Source organism: Vitis vinifera, chromosome 10, assembly GCF_030704535.1.
Source record: "Vitis vinifera cultivar Pinot Noir 40024 chromosome 10, ASM3070453v1".
NCBI classification, from domain to species: Eukaryota; Viridiplantae; Streptophyta; class Magnoliopsida; order Vitales; family Vitaceae; genus Vitis; species Vitis vinifera.
The window spans coordinates 14,079,785-14,087,500 of NC_081814.1; positions in this window are offsets into that span (position 1 = coordinate 14,079,785).

Consider the following 7,716-nt stretch of genomic DNA (forward strand, 5'->3'; position numbering starts at 1 on the left):
TCCAAAAGAACCCTTATTCAAGCATCTTTACTCTTGACCATGAACTTCCTTTGTTTTTTTTTTTTTATTCATTCAAGTCTTTTATTTTCAATTCGAAGAAAGTAAGGAAAAAAAAATAAAAGTTGCTAACTCAAAATCTAATTATGATATGAAGGATTTTGGTGTAATAAATATCAATAGAGTAATAGTAAATAATAAGTAATACAATGATTTCTAACTATAACCATATTTCTAATCACAGTACAATATTTAATTTAAGGATCTTGTATGACATTCTTGCACTAGATCAACATTTACATTTACGTTTTCCCTCTATTCTTAATTTGATTCGAGTCTGAGCACGAGTTTCTCTGAGGTTAAATCCATTTTTATTTTTTCTCTTACTCCTCCCTTATAAAATTCTAAAAATGAGAAAAAAAAAAAAAAAAAGGAAGGGGAAAGGAATTAGTCATAGATATTTGATTGTATCTTTAATAGTCTTCACCCCTTCTCATGTTAATTAAAAAAAGAAATGTCAACGCATCTTGGAATAAATGATTAATCTCTATCAATAGACCTACTAAGGACCTAAAGCATATAGTACTTAGTACCGGTGTCATGGAAAGATATGTTTTTAGATCTCGTATTTAAAATCCTCCTTATTTATTGTTATATGTATATGATCAGATGCATATGTCACCTGTATTTGTACACAGAATTTCTTATTCAAATTAAAGATTTTCTAGATAAGATTTTCTTTTTCTTAAAATAGAAAAAGAAGTTTCTTTACTCCTGAGCATTCCCTAAAAATATTCATTTATTTATTTTTATTTCATTTTTAAGGTGGGTTTCATATTTTATATGTATATAAGTCAATATGGATGTAACAGATTAATAGATCACTTCGAAATGACATATACAACACACATCCTGGATCAAGTAAAGACTCTGGGTTTCGAGTAAGTCACTGCTACATCCATGTCATTAGGAATTGATGATCTTTTACTAATACCTTCTAAGGGATGGCTAGTGCAAGATGCTGAACAACAAAGTTTGATTTTGGAAAAACACCATCATTATGGGAATGTACATGTGGTAGAAAAATTACACCAATCCATTGAGATCTAGTATGCTACAAGTGAATATTTGCGACAAGAAATGAATACTAATTTTAGGATGACTGGCCTCTTTAATCTAGTTCATATAATGTCTTTTTTCAGGAATTAGAAAAAATGCATCTCAGGTACACCAATTAGTAAGTATGAGAGGATTAATGTCAAATCCCCAAGGACAAATGATTGATTTACTCATTCAAAGCAATTTACGTGAGGGGCTTTCTTTAACATAATATATAATTTCTTGCTATGGAGTTTGCAAGGGGGTTGTAGATACTGTTGTATGAACATCAGATGTTGGATATCTCACGTGTAGACTTGTTGAAGTAGTTCAACACATTGTTGTACGTAGAACAAATTGTGGCACTATCCAAGGTATTTTTGTGAGTCCTCGAAATGGGATGATATCGGAAAAAAATTGTATTCAGACATTAATTGGTATATATATATATATATATATGGGCCCATGATGCATTGTCATTTGAAATCAAGATATTAGGATTGGGCTTGTCAATCAATTCATAACCTTTCAAGCACAGACAATATAGATTCAAACTCCATTTACTTGTAAGAGCACATCTTGGATTTGTCGACTATGTTATGGTTAGAGTCCTACTCAGGGCAACCTGGTCGAATTGAGAAAACTTGTAGGTATTATTGCGGGGCAATCTATTGGAGAATCGGGTACTCAACTAACATTAAGAACTTTTGATATCGACGAAGTATTCAATGGGGGTATTGCAGAGCATGTACGAGCCCCTTTTAATGGAAAAATAAAATCCAATGAAGATCAGGTTCATTATACACGTACACGTCATGGACATCTTGCTTTTCTATGTTATATAGACTTGTATGTAACTATTGAGAGTGAAGGAATTATACATAATGTGAATATTCCCTTAAAAAGTTTTCTTCTAGTTCAAAATGATCAATATGTAGAATAAGAACAAGTTATTGTTGAGATTTATGTAGGAACATACACTTTAAATTTTAATGAAAGGGTTCAAAAGCATATTTATTCTAACTCAAAGGGATAAATGCATTGGAGTACCGATGTGTACCATGCACCTGAATTTACATATGGTAATGTTCATCTATTACCAAAGGCAAGTCATTTATGGATATTATCTAGGGGTTCAAGCAGATTCAATATAGTCCATTTTTCGATCCACAAAGATCAAGATCAAATGAGCATTCGTTCTCTTTCTATTGAATGAAGATATATTTCTAACCTCTTAGTGAATAATGATCAAGTGACACACGAATTCTTTAGTTCTGATCTTTCTAGTAAAAAAGAAAGTAGGATTCCTACTTAGTCAGAACTTAATCGAATCATATATACAAGTCGTTATAATCTCATAGATCTTGCCATTCTATACGTGAATTATGATTTATTGGCAAAGAGGCGAAGAAATAGATCATCATTCCATTCCAATCGATTTAAGAAGGAGAGAAAAAACTAATGCCCTCTTCAGGTATCTTAATTGAAATACCTATAAATGGTATTTTTCGTAGAAATAGTATTCTTGCTTATTTCGACGATCCTCGATATAGAAGAAACAACTCAGGAATTACTAAATATGGGACCATAGAGGCACATTCAATCGTTAAAAAAGAGGATTTGATTTAACATCGATGAGTCAAAGAATTTAAGCCAAAATACCAAATGAAATTAGATCAATTTTTTTCATTCCCGAGGAAGTGCATATTTTACTTGGATCTGCTTCCATAATGGTACAGAACAAATAGTATCATTGGAGTAGATACACAAATCACTTTAAATACAAGACACCGAGTAAGTGGATTGGTCCGAGTAGAGAGAAAAAAAAATTGAACTTAAAATCTTTTCTAAAGATATCTAGTTTCATGGAGAGACAAATAAGATATCTCGACACATCGACATCTTGATACCATCGGGAATGAGAAAAAAAAATCCAAGGAATCAAAAAATTTGAAAAATTGGATCTATGTCCAAGGGATCACACCTACCAAGAAAAAGTATTTTGTTTTGGTTTGACCCGTAATCACATATGAAATAACGGACATTATAAATTTAGCAACACTTTTCTCTTAGGATCTGTTGCAGGGAAGGGATAATATACACCTTCAAGTTGTCAATTATATCATTTATGGAAATGGCAAACTAATTCGGGGAATTTCTAATACAAGTATTCAATTAGTTCAAACTTGTTTAGTATTGAATTGGTACTAAGGAAAAAAAAAGTTCTCCTATCGAAAAGACTCATGCTTCCTTTATGGAAGTAAAGACAAATGGTCTGATTCAAGATTTCCTAACACTTAACTTAGTGAAATCCTATATTTCATATACCGGAAAAAGGAATGATCCATCAAGTTCAGGATTGATTGCTGATAATGGATCAGATCACACCAATATCAATCCATTTTTTTCCATTTATCCAAAGAAAAGGGTTCAACAATTACTTAGACAAAGACAAAAATAAAAAAAATAAAAAAATCAAGGAACTATTCGTATGTTGTTAAATAGAAATAAGGAATGCCAATCGTTGATAATTTTGTTATCATCCAATTGTTCACGAATGAGTCCATTCAACGATATAAAATATCACAATGTGATAAAAGAATCAATTAAAAAAAAATCCCAATTCCAATTAGGAATTCATTGGGTCCTTTAGGAACAACCCTTCAAATTACGAAATTTTTTTCATTTTACCATTTAATAACTCATAATCATATCTTGGTAACTAAATATTTCCAACTTGACAATTTTAAACAAACTTTTCAAACACTTAAATATTATTTAAAGAATGAAAATGGGATGACTTATAATCCTAATCCATGCAGTAACATCATTTTGAATCCATTCAATTTGAATTGGTATTTTCTCCATCATAAATTATTGTGAAGAGACATCCACAATAATTAGTCTCATATAGTTTATTTGTGAAAATGTATGTATAGCCAAAAACATACCACACCTAAAATCAGGTCAAGTTCTAATTGTTCAAGTTGACTCTGTAGTAATAGGATCAACTAAGCCTTATTTGGCTATTCTAGGAGCAATTGTTCATGGACATTATGAGGAAATCCTTTACGAATAAGATACATTAGTTACATTTATATATAAGAAATCAAGATCTGGTGATATAACGCAGGGTCTTCCAAAAGTGAAACAAGTGTTAGAAGTTCGTTCGATTGATTCCATATTGATAAACCTAGAAAAGAGAGTTGAGGGTTGGAACAAGCATGTAACAAGAATTCTTAGAATTCATTAGGGATTCTTCATTGGTGTTAAGCTAACTATAGCGCAAAGTCATATCTCTTTAGTTAATAAGATCTAAAAGGTTTATCGATCCCAAGGGGTTCAGATCCATAATAGGCATATAGAAATTATTGTACATCAAATAACATCAAAAGTGTTGGTTTCAAAAAATGGAATGTCTAATGTTTTTTCGTGTAGAGAACTAATTGGATTGTTGCGAGCGGAACGAATGGGGCGTGCTTTCAAAGAAGCTATGTGTTACCAAGAGCGTCTCTGAATACCCAAAGTTTCATATCCAAGGCGAGTTTTCAAGAAACTGCTCAAGTTTTAGCAAAAACTGCTATATGGGGTCGTATTAATTGGATGAAAGGCCTAAAAGAAAACGTCGTTCTAGGGGGATGATACCCATTGCACCGTTCAAGGCAACATAACCACATCCTTTTGGAAATGGAAACCAAAAAGAATAATTTATTCGAGAGGGAAATGAGAGATATTTTGTTCCACCACAAAGAATTATTTGATTCTTGTAGTTCAAAGAATTTCCATGATACATCAGAACAATCATTTATGAGATTTAGTGATTCCTAAGAGCAAATTTATTCTCTTAACTATCTGTATTTGGTCTCACGTTTGATTTGGTAATAATAATAAAGAAAAAAATGAATAAAAAAGAATTAATGGCTTGGATCGTGTATCAATGGTCAATCTCCAATATAAGAGAAGGTTCCATCAGAACAATTATTTATTTTGGGGTAACTTTTTTTTTCTTCTCATAAATGAATAAAAGAGATATTGGAACATCAATTTGGAAGAGATGATGGAAGCAAGAGTTCATTTTGGTCATGGTACTAGGAAATGAAATCCTAGAATGACACCTTATATCTTGGCAAAGCGTAATGGTATTCATATTACAAATCTTACTAGAATTGTTCTCTTTTTATAAGAAACTTGTGACTTGTAGATACAAAAGAAGGGCAACTTCAATGGGCAATGGAGCAAAATTTGGATGTTGATGATTCAATCCTTTTAAGATAACTTAAGCATGGAGTCAATGTCAACCATTCAAAAATCTTTTGTTTAAAAGAAGTGCACAACTAAAACATCTTTCCCATTTATAAATATATCCGATTTTATATCAAAGTCAATTATGGAAATGAAGAAGCAAAAATCCAAATATGCTAACATTCTAATTGAAGAATTAAGGTCAATTAGCATTGGAATGGATGAAGCCGTAAAAGGGTTTTGATTGAAGCAACCTTCAAAATTATCCAGAAGATTAATTGTTGAAAATATTGTCGAGGTTATTGGTATGAGTGATATTGTATCTTATATGAAAGCATATGATGTGAGTGTAGCTCATACACAAGATTTGTTCGCAAATTTATCTCACATGAAATATGAGCTTACACATTTTGAGAACCAAACATAATTTTAATATTTCTTATTGTTGAATAGTAACTTGATCTTTATTACAAAACTACCATTCTCACCAACTTTACAAATCTAACTATATTCTTGTCTTTTCAATTTTTTTTTTTTACTTTTTATAATATGTTTAAAAATCTTATGTGAATAGTAACATTGATAACAAAAACAAATGATATAACTTTTTTTTGCTAAAAAGGAGTGATAATATTTTAGTAGAAATGATAAAATATGAATATTATTTTTTTAATAAAGCTGTAAATTGTATTTTTTTTAAAATAAATAATAATATTTTACAAAATTATAATGGTTAATAATATTATAGAAAATAATAATGGTTATAATATATTATTTAAAATGAATTATAAAAACCATTATAATTTTTTTTAAATATGTAAAAATCCTATATTTTCTACTATATGTATGTTCTTATTTCCCAGTTATTAACAAGATATTTTGGATCTATTTGCTTGACAACTTTTTATAATAATCGACACTTTTTTTGTTTTTAAATATTTTTAATAATTACTTAGCTTGTTAAAGAGCTTAATGCATTAAGGTTGTGTTTGTTTTTTTTTTACTTAATTCTAAATAGAACTTAAAACTAAATAGTACTTAATAATATTAAGTATTAGACTATTTATTTTTGTAATATTTTATTTCTATTAAGCATTAAAAAGTAAAAAATTATCAATATGTTACTTTTTCTATTTAAAAAAATAATATTTTTTAGTAAAAAATTTATGATAAGTCGAGAAAAAGTAGAAAAACAAATAATTTTAAAGTCTGAAAGTAAATTCTTTTTAGTAAAAAGTTATAAAAAAAAAAACAAATACTCTCTGTCTTGTTTGATTTTGAGCCAATTTCTCATATAAAAAAGTTAAAAAAAAATATGGTTGTATTAAAAAAAAAACTGACATAATCCTATTAAACCAATTTTGGTTTAAGAAATTATAATACTAAGTTAATATCAAGTTTCAATTTATTTTTAAAAATTATTCTGACTTATTAAAAGTCCAACATATTAATTTTTGCTTGATTTAGATCCTATTTTCCGTGCTAAAAAATGTAACTATGTAAAGGATAAATAGACATAGCCATTCTAAACCAATTTTACTCCCAAGGATTCTAATATTAATTTTTGCTCTACATTTTGTTGAGATATTAGGAATGTTTAGATATTAGGAAAGTTGAGATATTAGGAATGTTTAGATATTAGGAAAGTTGAGATATTAGGATATTAGTTGTTCTTTCTTTATATCATTCCTTCCTTGTATCATTATTTCCCATTCTTAGAATGGTGATTACCCTCTATATATGCTTTGTACATGAACGAATGAAATAATCAATGAAAAACTACCATTCATCAATTTGAAGATGGTATCATAGCCATGAAATTGAAATCCTGGATATTTTGTCGGTAAGACCAACCATTGCCTCTCCTTCGCGATAAAAAAAAAATGAGTGAAAAAAATACCATTGTTTTTCAATCTGAAGGTACTTTTAATCCAGGAATTATTTTGACTGAATCAAACTATGACGTTTGGTCACAACTAGTAGAGATGCATATTGTCGAATGGGAAAAACTTTCCTACATTCGAGGTAAGACAAATCCACCAAAAGAATCAGAAGATGGATATGAAAAATGGTATGCTAAGAATCAAAAGGTGAAAAGATGGTTGTTAATGTCCATGAGTCCAAAAATTATGAAGTGTTACTTACGCTTACCCACTGCTCAAGAAATTTGGAGTGCATTATCAAAGGCCTTCTATGATGGAAATGATGAATTATAAGTTTTGACTTTGAATAAAAAAGTTTTCACTGTCAAACAAAGCGACATGTCTCTTTCTGAATATTATAGAGAGTTAACTGATTTTTTTTGCAAATTGGATCATCGGGATAAGGTAGTCATGAAAGACCCTAAGGACATTGCAGCATACCGAAAATCCATTGAAC